General features: G+C 38.6%; 1 protein-coding gene across 1 annotated transcript in view; it reads right to left on the minus strand.

Annotated features, from left to right (window-relative positions):
- Window positions 1–10,061: 10,061 nt before the first annotated feature.
- Window positions 10,062–13,994, minus strand: part of RNF144A (ring finger protein 144A) — a 58,954-nt gene continuing 55,021 nt past the window's right edge. The window contains exon 9 of the transcript XR_005953793.1: window positions 10,062–10,565. The gene's annotated coding sequence lies outside the window, so the exon portion shown is untranslated. The remainder of the gene's footprint in view (window positions 10,566–13,994) is intronic.

Here is a 13,994-nt window from a genome sequence, read left to right on the forward strand (position 1 = left end):
AGCTGAGCCATGCATGACCCTAGATTTAGGGAGTTATTTTTAGAAACCCTGGGTTTAGACTACAAATAATCTCAAATGCTTGGAAGACAAGTTCTCTGACAGATTCATATTTTGGAGTATGGCACAAAATTTGCCCATTTGAGGGGTGAAAAAGACAGAAACCATTCCTTATCACTCAAGTAGACCATCATTTTTTATCTTCAGGTTATGCGCTAGAGACAAGAAGAATTTGTGTTGCTTTCGATTTAATCAAGGCTGATATCTTGTTCTATAGGAGGAATAAATAAACACAGGTGATCTCCTTTATAATAAAAAAAACCCCAAAACAACAACTTCAATTTTCTTTCTAATATCATGAAACTGTCTTATATCTCTATGGTCTTTAATGCATATCTTAATCCTACAATTTCAACCTTACTTTCAAGAAAAATTTAATTTTTCTTATGCATGTATGGGAAGAATTAGTATTTTGTGGATATGTGCTCCAAGAAAAAGATATCCAAAAAAAGTAACAGAAAAAAAGGCGAAGGAGATATTTTATTTTTATAGAAAATCTATAATCTATAAAATTCTTTCTAACACCTAGCTGACCTCATCCATTTGTATTTGTTCACTAGCTGAGGAGGAAATCTCAAATGCAAACAAGCCTTCAACACCTCTGTTAGGTAGAGGATATTTATTTTTTTTCTGATTTCACATAAAATATGGGTGTCATAAACCTTATAGACCTACCTGGTGAATGCTTGTTATCAATTCTACCTAAAGCAAATTTATCATTCAGGAACTAGTGAAAAAGAAAATCTGATCAATTGAAGCCAAATGATTTTTTTAACATATATTTCATTATATATTGAAAGTTTAAAGAAACTGATTTTAGAAAACTTTTCAGGGGACAAAGATTCTCATATATTTGTCCTATGAAAACACTTAAGGTTTAGTTTAGGGTGAGCTGGGAAATGATTGTGTTCATCCAGCTTTTACAATGTCATAAGAAAAATGCTTCACACCATTGTTGGTCATTGCAGCTGAAAATGTCTTGCTTTTTGAGAGTGCTATGTGAGGAACACTGGTTCACTTAAATGTTGTTTCTTCCTCTAGAGGGCTGAAAAAACAGACTTCAGCTACTCTTCTCTCTGGTAAAGATTTTGAGTGTGAATAATCAATGCCAGTAAAACCAAGGTAACAGAACAAGCTAAGCTGAAAATTTATTTTGAAGTTTTCTTGCTCACAGGACCAGCACAATGCTAAAGACCACGGATTAGTGTGACTGAGTAAACTTTGTGCAGTTTACTATACAAAGGGACTGGAAATGAAAGGAAAACATGAGGATGATAGAATCTTTGTAGTATATCTATTGGATATAGTACTCTGTACAAAACAAAAAAAAAAAAAATTAAAGAGAGACATATTACTTGGGCACTTGAGAGAGTGTGTGGAATAGGAAAGTCAATCCATTCATTGGTGTCTTTCAGGCCTTCAGTGACGATTATCAGTGTTTCTAGAAGTTTGTTGAACACATTAAGTGTAGGTTTCTTCCAGGTTTCTTGTACATCTGACTCAAAACTAAGGTAAAATTCTGAGCAAATAAGAAACTCTGGGCACCTCCACCCACACAATCACAATCCCACAAAATCACAAAATTGTTGAAATTCAAAGGCACCTCTGGAACTCACCTAGTACAACTCCCTGCTCAAAGCAGAGTCAGCTAAGAGCAGGTTTCCCAGGACTGTGTCCTTTCAGATGTTAGGTGGAGATGGCACAACGTCTCAGGGCACTCTATTACCATGTTAAACCAGCCTCACATTAAAAAAAAGCTTTTTCCTGATGTTTAAATACAATAATCAGTATTTCAACTTGTGACATTACCTCTTTTATTCTCACTAGATACCCCTGAGAAGAGCCTTCCTGTATCTTTTGATCAGGTGTTTATATACATTGACAAGATTTCCCCTAAGCATTCTCTCCTCTGGGATGAATCAGCCTTTACTCACATGTCAGATGCTCCACTTCCTATGTCAGATGCTCCACTTCCTTCATCATCTTTGTGGTCCTTCCCTGCAATTGCTGCAGAATGAATGTCTGTCTTGGTCCGGTCCAGAGTGTACTTGTAGTCTAGAACTGAACAAAGCTCTCCACATATTCAGAGCTCAGTAGAGAAGAAGGGTGACTTTCCGTGACCTGCTGGTACTGCAGCCCCTGATTCAGGCCAGGACAATGTTGATTTTTGCTGTGAGGGCATATTGCTGGCTCATGGTCAACTTGGTGTACAAGAGTACCCCCAGGGCTGTCTCTGCAGAGCTGCTTTCCTGCTGGCTCACCCCTAGCCTGTCCTGAGGCACTGGGCCACTCTCTCCCTGCTGCAGGACTTAGCATTTCCCTTTGTTGAAGTTTGTGAGATTCTTGCTGGACCATTTCTCGAGCTAGCTGAGGTCTTTCATTGCAGGGCAAGCACCTGGTTGTGTCAGTGTGTTAACCCTAACCCCACTCCTCACAGTCTGGTAATGACATGGATACAAGCTGGCACCATGCACAGCATTGATGATTCTTCTTTACACACACACACACACACACACACACACACACACACATATCCATATGATGCACTGGAATATATAAACAAGTGTGTAGGCATTGGACTGGATGAACATAGTAGCTTCCTTCCAACTGAAGTATTCTATTATTCTATTTTATATACATAAATGTGTTATTTCAGGGTGTGTATATGTGTGTATATATATATATTTACACACACACACTGATAGGTATACATGAGGTATACTAGAAAAATTCATGGGGTATGAGTAGCTTTTAGGCAGATGAATGTCATTTAGAGCACATTTTGGAATGTGTCAGTCCCATCCATAAGTCACAGAGAATGGAGAATTATGATGGTGGACAGTGAGCCACCCAAAATCTGATCACCAGAATGTGCCAAGCACAGCACAGGGATGGCACACACCAACACTCTCCTACATCTGTCAGTTCTTCAGAAGGGTGGAGATTGTAGTACCTACATAATATCAGGGTTCACTGAAGCACACAAATACTGTCTCTTATCCTGCTGAATGAAATATGCCCACCTCGGCAGCAAATCATGGAGAAAATGGCATTAAAATGCCTCTTTGCCTCCACCCAGCGCAAAACTCCTTTTAAAAATTCTCTGTGTTGCAAGAATTGTGCTGTTATATTTAAAATTCAGAAGTTAGTTGCATTTTGATGAGCATTTTAAACAATTTAATTAAATGGTGCCTAAAGGAGAGCTGACTTTCTTAAATGTCCTTTAATAGGACATTCCAACCAATGCCAGATCTAGAAAACAAGCTGTATTTAATGTCTTTAACAAAAGGCTTTGTATGTCATAGCCACAGCAGGAAGCAAAACCTGGATTTAGAGAGAAGCAAGCTGATGTTTAGATTGAAATAGATTTAGATATGAGATTTAGGCAGAGTGGACAGAAAAACATGTAGATGGGTAGACACAGTGCAGAGATGGAGAGATGAAGAGATAGATAGAGCAGATAGATTCTCATGAAATAGTCTTTCCGTGTTTGGTGTGCAGCTGCATAGCACCTGCCTGACATTTACAGCAGATAGCTTTTATTCATTTCATGGGATATTCATCAAAATGTGGTTGAGAGATGGAGAAAATTCCAAGTATGTGTCATCACTTTACTGGTTTGTGCAGCTGTTTCCTAAAGCACACAATGATGTTGTGTTGTTAAGGAAATACACTGTCACCCTGCTGAACAAATAAAGCATTTAGTTTATTGAGTAACATTACAATAATGATGGGAGATAATAGACTAAAAATACTGTTTATTCAGTAAGAATGGACAAAAACTTTACTGTCCATGAAAGAATCACTTCATGTACAGAAAATAAAAATTGTGTTGTTTATTTAAGCTACCTTTTTAACAGTACTGGTGCAAAATACTTCCTGACATAAGCTTTGATCAAGGATAAGAACCAGCAAACATCCTTAGTGGCAGAACTCATCAGACTAGAGCTCAAACTGGAACCAGACAGGGGACTGTATCTATCACATGTAACAGCAAATATTATGCTGGCAAATACATAAAGCTAAGATAAATGAGGGATGGGGAGTGGGGTGGGTGCTGTGTTTTTGTTGGGATATTGAATTAATACATTTCTGATCATAACAAATTCTCATGTTACCTTTTCCTGTGAATAAGCCTCTCTTGATTTTACAACTCTTTTTATAGGATGCTAAATATTTCTCAAAACCTGATGCTTTCAGAAATATTTATTTAACATATTTCTGATAAGGATGGTGTGTCAGCCAAATCACCTGAGACAGTTACATAGGACTAGGCTGTTACTTGTATGAGACTATTTTACACAGGCAAATCAAATCCAAAATCATAGCATTTTCTTCTGTCCAATTTTTGTTACTTTCAATTTTGCAACTGTTGCAGGAGAAAAAGGAAAAAAAAAAGAAAAGAAGAAAGAAGAAATAAAAAGAAAAAAGGGAAAGAAAAAAGGGAAAGAAAAAGAGAAAGAAAGAGGGAAAGAAAAAGAAGAAAGTAATAAAGAAAAAAGAAGAAAAAGTAAAAAGGAAAAAAGAAAAAGAAAAAGAGAAAAAGAAAAAGAAAAAAGAAAAAGAAAAAGAAAAAGAAAAAGAAAAAGAAAAAGAAAAAGAAAAAGAAAAAGAAAAAGAAAAAGAAGACAAAAATAAGTCTGTCATATTTCCTTGAGAGAGACAGGTGGGGCCAATTCTATTGTCACTGTTTCAACTGTAATAGATTTTTCATATGTTTCGTATGTCTGAGCTTATGTTTTGGGGCTCTTATTTGATTTAAGCAAGCATTCACAAAAAAGTTCAGGGACAAGATGCAAGTATTTTGTGTTTTGCATGCAAGACTGTCTGTTGGTCTAGACTGGATCAAAATCAGACTTAATTTCAAGCAAGGCCCTTTTCATATGCTTCACCTGCTTCATCCTGAAGCTGTCACCACCTTCCCACATCTTTTCCCCTCTGGGATATTCCCCAGAGAGCACCTCACCCCTCACTGCCCCTCAGCAGCTCAGCAGTGCTGCTGCAGAGCCCAGTGACAAACCCACCCCTGGGCTGGGGAAAGCAATGAGGACAACCCTGGGGTGCGGACAATCCTGGAGTGAACACAACCCACCCCATGGCTGTAGGACAAATGCAAAGGCAACATTTTATGGGCCCAGGATTGCCCAGCAAACCAGCATGAGCTCCCCTCACATGCCCAGAGATGTGCAAAGACAGGGAGGACACAACACTGTGCTGTGCTAGACCTGTCTGCTGGAGCAAGGGACTGGGACTGGAATGGTGCTGGGAGCCAAGAGAAATAAAAGAGGAAAGATTCTACAAATGAAAAAAACTGTGGGAAATAGTGTTTAATAGATTTATGGGTCTTTTTACTAATTTATTGGAAATCTAAATAGAAAGATTCTCTGTGAACAAGTTGCTGCAGAGAGCTGGATGCTGAACTACTGACGTAAGCCCTCAGGACAGTCCCTGCAATCAGCTATGGTGACACACAGTTACTGAGCTGGCCCAGGCCATCTGTGGCGGCAGCTGAAGTAGGGAGTTGGGATGCACAGCTGTAATTTATGGAGAAAGCTTCAGAGCTCCCTGAGAACCCTTCCTGTTCTAGTGGCGACCACAACCACTGGAACCACAAGCTTTTCTGACTTGAGCACTCAGTAGCATCCTCTCAAGTAAAAGCAAAGTCAATTCAGTTCATAATGCAAACTGTCTCCTGAAGCCTCCTGGAGTTAAGTAAGGAACTCACAAGTGTTGGAACATTTTAGGCTTTGTCCTTTAGAACAAAGTTGTTAAACTGATTTCATGGTGCCTCTATCTTGGCCTAGATCCAAAGGCAATTGAAGTCAACTCCTATTGACTTCAGTGGGCTTTGGAACAAGCCTTCTTCCACTTCAACATAAGGCTATTTTAAATTAATCAAGACAGCCTCACTGGAATTCATTTTGGCCTTTAAAAATGGAGTGTACTGTTGCTCTGGAACTGAAGGTCTCATCACGATGCTTGGCTGTGATATCAGGATGGAAGCAGAGATAAAAGCCCTTTTCTTGCATCAAGCTGCTCCTGCTGGAGCTGCTCTTTTCTTGTTTCTTGTTGCTAAAATAGCAGTGCTATTATTTGCTTTATTTGTCTCATCTTTGGGGATTTGGAAATCCCTTCTAGGGCAGGCAACCTGCAGGCACACACACACATGCCCCTACACTATCCTACCCACACAGGCACACACACCCCAGTCATGTGTGCTCATTGCTGCTTGTATTTGTGCAGAGGTATTTTAACTTCATTGTCTACAATTCACTGGTTACCTATTCAAAGTAATTTATTTTTACTTATGTATAATCCAGGACAGATTTCCCAGAAGAATCCGTTATCATATTGCTATACACAAGCACTTTTTCCATTTCTTAAACATGTAACAAAACAACTACATACTATTTTTTGTGCTCAAGAGATTTTTTTACTTTATTTCCATTAGTTTTAATAGTGTGTTGTCCTCTCTTAAATAATAAAACAATTATCTAGTAACATAAACAGGAGATATTGATTAAAAAAAGGAAAAAATAGGCAAAATTTAAGATATTTCATTTTTTGCTAGAGAGCAGCCTCCTCCACAATCTAAAAAAGAAAACCAAATCAAACTGGGTTTTTCAGCCATATTTCTATCATATTATGATGTGTTACAGGCAGTGCTAATTTGTTTTTGACTGTAATTAATGATTGATGTTGACTGTCATATGTATATAAGAAGAAAATCTAATTTCATAAGTAAAACATAAAACTGAAGAATGATCTCTGATTTGATATTTCAAAATGTGAATAACTTCTTAGGTTATTATATTTTATAATATTTGTGTCATAAAAAATCAAATAATTATAGAATATGCTGAGTTGGTAGGGACCCACAAGGATCATCAAGTCCAACTCCTGGCCCTGCACAGCACCATTCCCAGGAGTCACACCCTGTACTCCAGAGCATTGCACAAATGCTTCTTGAGCTCTGTCAGTCTTGGTGCTGTGATCACTTCCCTGAGGAGCCTGTTCCAGTGCCCAGACTCCCTCTTGGGGAAGAACCTTTCCCTGATATCCAATCTAAACCTCTTCTGGTGCAGCTTTACAACATTGTATTTTTCTAAATTAGAATGAGAACAATCTTCAACATGCTACAATTTCTACCAAATTAATTACAATTTTGAGCTGCCTCTGAACTGTGAGAAGGTCAGAAGACCTGTGTTTCAAGCCAAAAGGTTTTTATCTTCCTTGATATTAATAGAACTCATAAAAGGAAATATGATGAGCTTTCACTGAGCTTTGTGGATGTAAGTCATCACAGAAATGGAAAGTATTGTTATTAAAAAGAAAAACAGTGATTTCAGGACCTGAGCCAAAATGAGCCAGGATATGGAAAGAGCCACATCCAAAGCCCTCTGGAGTTAATCAAAGTCTTTCCATTGCTTGCTGTGGAACTTTATTCAAATTGTGATTTTCTCATGGTGACATCTGTGCATCCTTCAGTGATGGATGTGGTGAAACAGTGCTGGAGACAATCACAGATAGATGCCATTGCTGCAAAATGACAATTTCCTGGCTTTGTGTAGCATTTCTTCAGTTTTTCATGCCATTCTTTGGATGTCATCATTCATCTGTTTCCCATGACTCTTTTCTGTTTCCTACTTTGATATAATTCTCTCCCTTTTTTTTCCTTTCACAAGGTAAAGTAATAACTTTATTACTTAACGTATACAATTGGATGTAAAACATCATTCTGGAATATGACAAACACTCTATACTTTCTGTTTTACGCTGTAGCATTTGAAATACAATACAATACAGATAAGGGTGGAAATGAAGTACAGTATTGCATTTGTGACTACCTGAGGAATAACACCATCACTCCTTTCCCATGTGAGATGAAATTATAACACGTTTTCATGCCACTTCTCCATGTGTGAGTTCTGATGTCATCTTACATTAGAAATATGCAGGAAAAATTAAAGAACAGTTATTTCCTTGCTTTCTATTTCATAGGAAAACATATTGATATGATTTTGTTCCATTGCTTTGGGACTAGGAGAGAGTTTAGGTCTAGTTTAGGTCTCCTAAACATGTGCAAATTATGTGAGTTCAACTTGTGTAAGCCTTGCATGAGTACTACTGAGCTGGACTACTGCTCCTGAGTGCATGCATTGTCCTGCAATACAACTGTCCAGCTCATAGCTAGCCCGAATTATCTAAGTGTACAATACACACCTAGAAAAAAAGCATATTATCAATATGTGGGGATGTTATCTCCACTTTGATCTACACAAACTGGGAGCAGGAGCAACTTGGGTTTGTGCATTGAGGATGTGTAGGTCTAGAAAAGGTCTCTAGATAGCAGAAAGACCATGATATGGCAGGCTTTTAAAGATATTCCACTTCAGTAAAACAACAAAAAACAAAGAGAGTAGAGGTTTAGCCTATTGGCTTCCCAAATAAGTCTGACATGGCAAACATCACTGCCTGCTATTTCTTTCCCCTCATAAAAAGATTTTTAAGACCACAGCTGATACCTGCAAAAAAAAAAAAAAAATGGAAGTCTTGTCTCCAACCAAAGTAGTATTTAATTCTATTTTAAATCTAGTCAACCTGGCAGAGCTGGTGTGCCAAACTGTCCCAGTGTGTGGTTATCAAAAACAAAATAAGGTTATTGAATGTGTCTGCATCATATCTTGCTGTCTGGACAAGCAAACTTGGTTTGACATAGACCTTTGAAACAAGTCTTTCCTTCACCATTGTTCTTTCCTAAATACCCTTTTCTCCGTCTTTTGTTTCTTGAGCTCTCTTCACTCCCAAACATATGTTGAAACTATTCCAAAGTCAGATATTTTTCCATCTTAGTGTCTTTTCTCAAAGCCTCTATAAAACTCAGAAATCTGAAAATCTTTAGCCTGTTCTTGGGTTTCACTGGTTCTGCAATTAGTAAACTTTTGTTTCACTTCATTGGCCTTTTTTGCAGGCTAAAGTCACTGCTTACCCACCCACTACAGATAGAACATGCTTCAACCATTCAACATCTTGCTCTGAGAAAAGAAAAGCAGTTCAGGTATTGCAGGATAGCCTGACACAGTGGGAAAAGGTGATAGGAAATGATAACAAACCCCTGCCAGGAGAATTTTGAGATACTCTTTGATTCAGCCATGTAAGGTACCTATTTCTAAATTACTCCATAATTATTGGTTCATAACTTGGAAAAGTTATAGTTCGCTTCCTATACATGGAGAGGGCCTGCGAGAGAGCTGGAGAGGCACTTTTCACAAGGGCATGTAGTGCTAGGACAAGGGGTAAGGGCTTCAAGCTGAGAGTAGGTTTAGATTAGGTGTTAGGAAGAAATTATTTACTGTAAGAGTGGTGAGACACTGGAACAGGTTGCCCAGAGAAGCTGTGGATGTTCCATCCCTGCAAGTGTTCCAGGCCGAGGTGGATGGGGTTCTGAGCAACCTGGTCTAGTGGACTATGTGCCTGCCCATGGCAGGGGAGTTAGAACAGGACGATTTTTAATGTCCTTTCCAACCCAAACCACTCTTTGACTCTGTGATTCTGTAAGATTACTGTTTAGGTACTGCAGATGGAGAGAATTAGCCAAGGGGTGACCAGTCTTCAGGTGGAAACTCAACATCTATCTGGATTTTTAATGAAATGCCCAAAGAGAAGAGGGCTGACAAAATCCCTTCCACTTTTCATACAGGCACATATCTTCCCTGTGCAGCCAGGAGCTGGGGTGTATTCTCCAGACATCTCATTTGCTCAATTCAGATTCTGGTGGGGGATGTTGCAGAACCTTTCTCAAATGCCACATATATTTCAGTAGCCTTGTAGGCCACTAATTGTAGAATCCCCAGATCAAGTGACTAAAATATAAATTATTTTCTTTTTCATTCTGACCCCCAGAACCTTGTCACTTTGAGTTAGGAAGGTTAGAAAGGGGCTTAGAGCACAAAATGTAAGATTAAAAAAAAAAAAAAAAAGAGGGAGAGATTTTATCCTAGGTCTTACTACTCCAGAAAAAATATCATTGGTCATGGCCTTCAGATTTAAGAGATTATGCGATTATGCTTTCAAACAAGAATGAATATAAGACACAAGCAAGACTCAATTTCAGCCAAAATACATTAAGAAGTAAGACATACCAAAAATACAATAATGGCAACAGTAAAGGAATTTAGTTTGACTTGCATTTTTCTGAACTTCATTTTCATTATAAAATATTATTTTGGAATATCAGGCTGCCCAAACTGCTTAACTTGTGTTAAGCAAGTCTTAGAGAGTCATACCATACAAAGAATTATCATTTAGGATTTTTCAATAAGAAAACATCAAAGCATTCATCCTTCATTGAGATTTTTGAAAGTAACACACCCATCTATTTTTAAACTGATGAATTGCTCTAAAAACAAAGATCAGTCAGAAACAATAAACCAGAAGGGACTATAGACTACATATAAATATTCAAAGTGAAGACATATGGCTTCTGGCACCAGTGTTCTGCAGTTATGCTGGAAGAGAGAATGGAAAGAAGGAATATTACCCAAAATTGTATTGATTAAAAACATTAATGTCCTGATATGGATCTTCTAATATGTGGCTGCACCTGGATTTATGAAGTAGTGAACTGCTGTGTAGAAAAGGTACAACTGCAAACCTGGTAGATATGAACAACTATAAACAGAAGAGTCACCAAGATGGCCCCATGTGTTTTAGGTAGTTTAAGCAAGTGTCCCCCACAGATAACTCAGATGACTGTTTCTAATCACAGTTCAGAACAGGCACAAAATCTTAACTATTTGCATTTTTACTCTTAATCAAATTCACTTTGAGTTTCCTACATATGCCTGTATCAAGTCCACTGTTTTAATTTCTCCACTGTCAGGTACTTCCCTAAGGAATTCATTTGCTGAATACAGAGCATGTGCAACACGCTGTTTGCATTTCCCCAAGAGATTTCTAGACTTCCCCCCACCACCCCCCACCCCAGAAATAACACTTGAAAACAGCAAGTCTATACTGCCAGCTCAGAAATGAAAAAAAACCTCTGTAGCAAGCAGTCAGGAACATAACCCTCTCACCAATTCCACAAAAACAAACATACAGAACTTCTCAGAAACAAATTTATCTCAGGAAGCTTAAGCTAAAACTTATTAATCTCAGACTGCAATTTTACAGTGACTTCAGTGATACTTCCAAGGGGCTGCCAAATGTACATGTGGAAAAGTATCCCACATGCTCCAGTGTTGGTTCTTGGCAAGAGAAATACCTTCTGTCAGGCTTGCCTGGGCAGTGGGAAACCACCCCCATGGTTCTTCAACATCAGTGGACTGAAAGAGGGAGAGTTTAAACACATCTCACTTTTCTCAGATACCAACCTCGACACAAGTCTAAAGCTTGTGAGCTAAGCCTCCTCTGGAGGGAACTCTTTCTTTCTGTTGGACATAATATGGGAGGCTTTGCTGTGTAGCTCTAATTCACAGACATCCAGTTTGGGTGAGATAAAAAACGTGAGACTCAGTGAGAAACTCAATTTTGGGCTCCTCGTTACAGCTCTGTGTAAGGAATGAATGAATAATTTTGCAGAATTTAGTAATTAAGCCCACCAAATGTAAATGCTAGAAATTTGCATGTATGCATGTAAAAGGAAGAGATTTTGAAGAAATAAGGCTGTCTTGTAAATCTCTATTTCTTTTGGACACATTTTCACTTTTGCTATTTATATCCTAGCCCCCAGACTAAAGTGGGATGGAAACTTGCTGTGTTACTGCAAGGTTTTGTTGCATGATTTGCCACCACTATTAGAGCCATCACTGTTGTTTGATGTACATTCCTTTACTGTTTTTAAAAATCAGAAGTTTCTCCAAGATACTTAATTATTCGGTAGTTTCATAGAAAAAAAGTAAAAGGAAGAGGAGATGCTGAATAACATAAAACAAATTACTTCTGTGTTTACCTTTTGGGTTGATTACTTGACTGGTCACAGTATTTGCTTCCAACACTGAATACAACAAAATGTTCTTAGAAAGAAGGGATGGGAAAATCAGGGTCAGAAACTGCAAAGGTGGAATACAAGTGTATTTCTTTGGAAAGATGTCAGGTACTATCAGCAAGGCCAGCAAAGACTGCCACCTAAACGTCTACAAAAGGCAGCAGTTTCCAGCCCTGTCCCCTGAGGGGTTTGACCGTTTCATCAGTAGCACATTGTTTGGTTAAGAATGGTGTCTCTGGCTCCCACCAACTTCCTACTAGGATTGCTTAACTTCTAACTTGGGCAGGAAAAATACTGACTGGAAAAATACCCTTGAAAGGGTGCCAGTCTCTGATTTCAGCCCACCTTCTGCCAAGGTCAAATTCCTCTCAATTTCCAAACTCTTTTCATTTAGTATTATTCCCTGTGTTTGAGATGAATTTCCCATGGATGCCTTTGGAACGGCTTCGTCATTCTTTATACTGATCTAATTCTCATTAAATGTTAAGTTATAAGAAGCTAAAATTACAATATTACAAGGTTGGGCCCTTGAACTTGCCCAGTATGATGATGGAAAGTGACTCTCTTCAGTGACCCTGGTTGGAGAGCTGAAGGAAGGGAAGTCAGTCTGTGCTCAGCCAGGTGGGAGTGCTGCTGCTGCTGTGAAGGGAAGTGTCCTGCCAGCAGTTCTGCCTTGAGCAGATATGCATAGCAGAAGTAAACTAACCCTGATATGCACTTTTCTACACAGACAATTTATTAAACACAGCAGAAATATTTTTTTACACAGGTATTCTATGTGTGTCTTTTCACATAAATGTTTTACACTCACTTGATTTGCATATGGTGGTTTTTTTCCTCCTTTCACTTCTATTTGCATGATGGGCTTGTGCAGGGTTTCTTTTGGGTTTTTTTTGTTTTTGTTTTTTTTTTAATTACACTGCTGCATGTTTCCTTTTTTTTATTAAGTACAGCATCCTCTTGTACTCTGCTGGACAATTCTCCCCTTATGCTTTAAGCTTTTGTCCTTGCCCCCACATGAATCTGCTTTGCCAAGTTTTCAGCTGACATAACATTGTTCATATCCAGGAAGTTACTGAGCTCCTACTGCTTTCCCACTTCTGTTTAATTATGGATTAAACAGACAGCCTCTCTTCAGCTGCCTGCAAGGTCTCACTCTTTTGCTAGCTGGGACCACATTTTTCAGAAGTGGCAGTTTTGGGAGCATTTTGGGAGAAAGGGTTTACTGGTACACATCAGCACTCCTGATTGCTGCCTGCTTGTTAGTCAATATGGAAAAAAACCTGGGTCTCATTATCACCATGTGTAAAAGAAACAGAGTAATTTAAAACAATATCCAAAATAAATGGCAATAGTAATTTGTGGAACTATCTGAAAACATGCTAGAGCAATTCAGATGTTAGAGATCCTCCAGTATAACATGTAACCAGTACTGGCTGCAAGCAGTACAGATTCAAAACACTGAAAGAGAGTCACAGGGAAAGAACTACTCCTCAGAATAATGTGGACTAGTAAATCTGGTATTTCCTTGTCTCTTACCCACTCGCCTTTAGCCTCACAAATTTCGCCAGAAACCTAAAACAGAAGTGGTATCACATACCAGAATAATTTCATCCTGCATCTTGGGGAAGCATCTACACCCCCAAATATTTCTGAGGAACTGAGTAATTTTCCGTTTTCAAAAAATATGAGTTCACCTCTTTGATATGTGGACCTGAAGAATCAGGAAACGTGCCTGACTTTTCTTTCCCATCTGGGAAGTGGATCAATTCCTCAACACTGCATGGAGGACATGTCAAGACGTTGTTCAGTGCTTGTTGCTACTTTTCCCCCATGTTCTTTCTCAGTGGTTGCAATGACTTAGCTGTTGTTCTGACAGAAATTAGTCACAATATTCAATATGCAATTTATGCAATACCACTGATCCCTGATGCCAGTCTGGAGGGCA

Source organism: Onychostruthus taczanowskii, unplaced genomic scaffold (assembly GCF_017590055.1).
Source record: "Onychostruthus taczanowskii isolate IOZ18803 unplaced genomic scaffold, ASM1759005v1 scaffold11, whole genome shotgun sequence".
Taxonomy (NCBI): Eukaryota; Metazoa; Chordata; class Aves; order Passeriformes; family Passeridae; genus Onychostruthus; species Onychostruthus taczanowskii.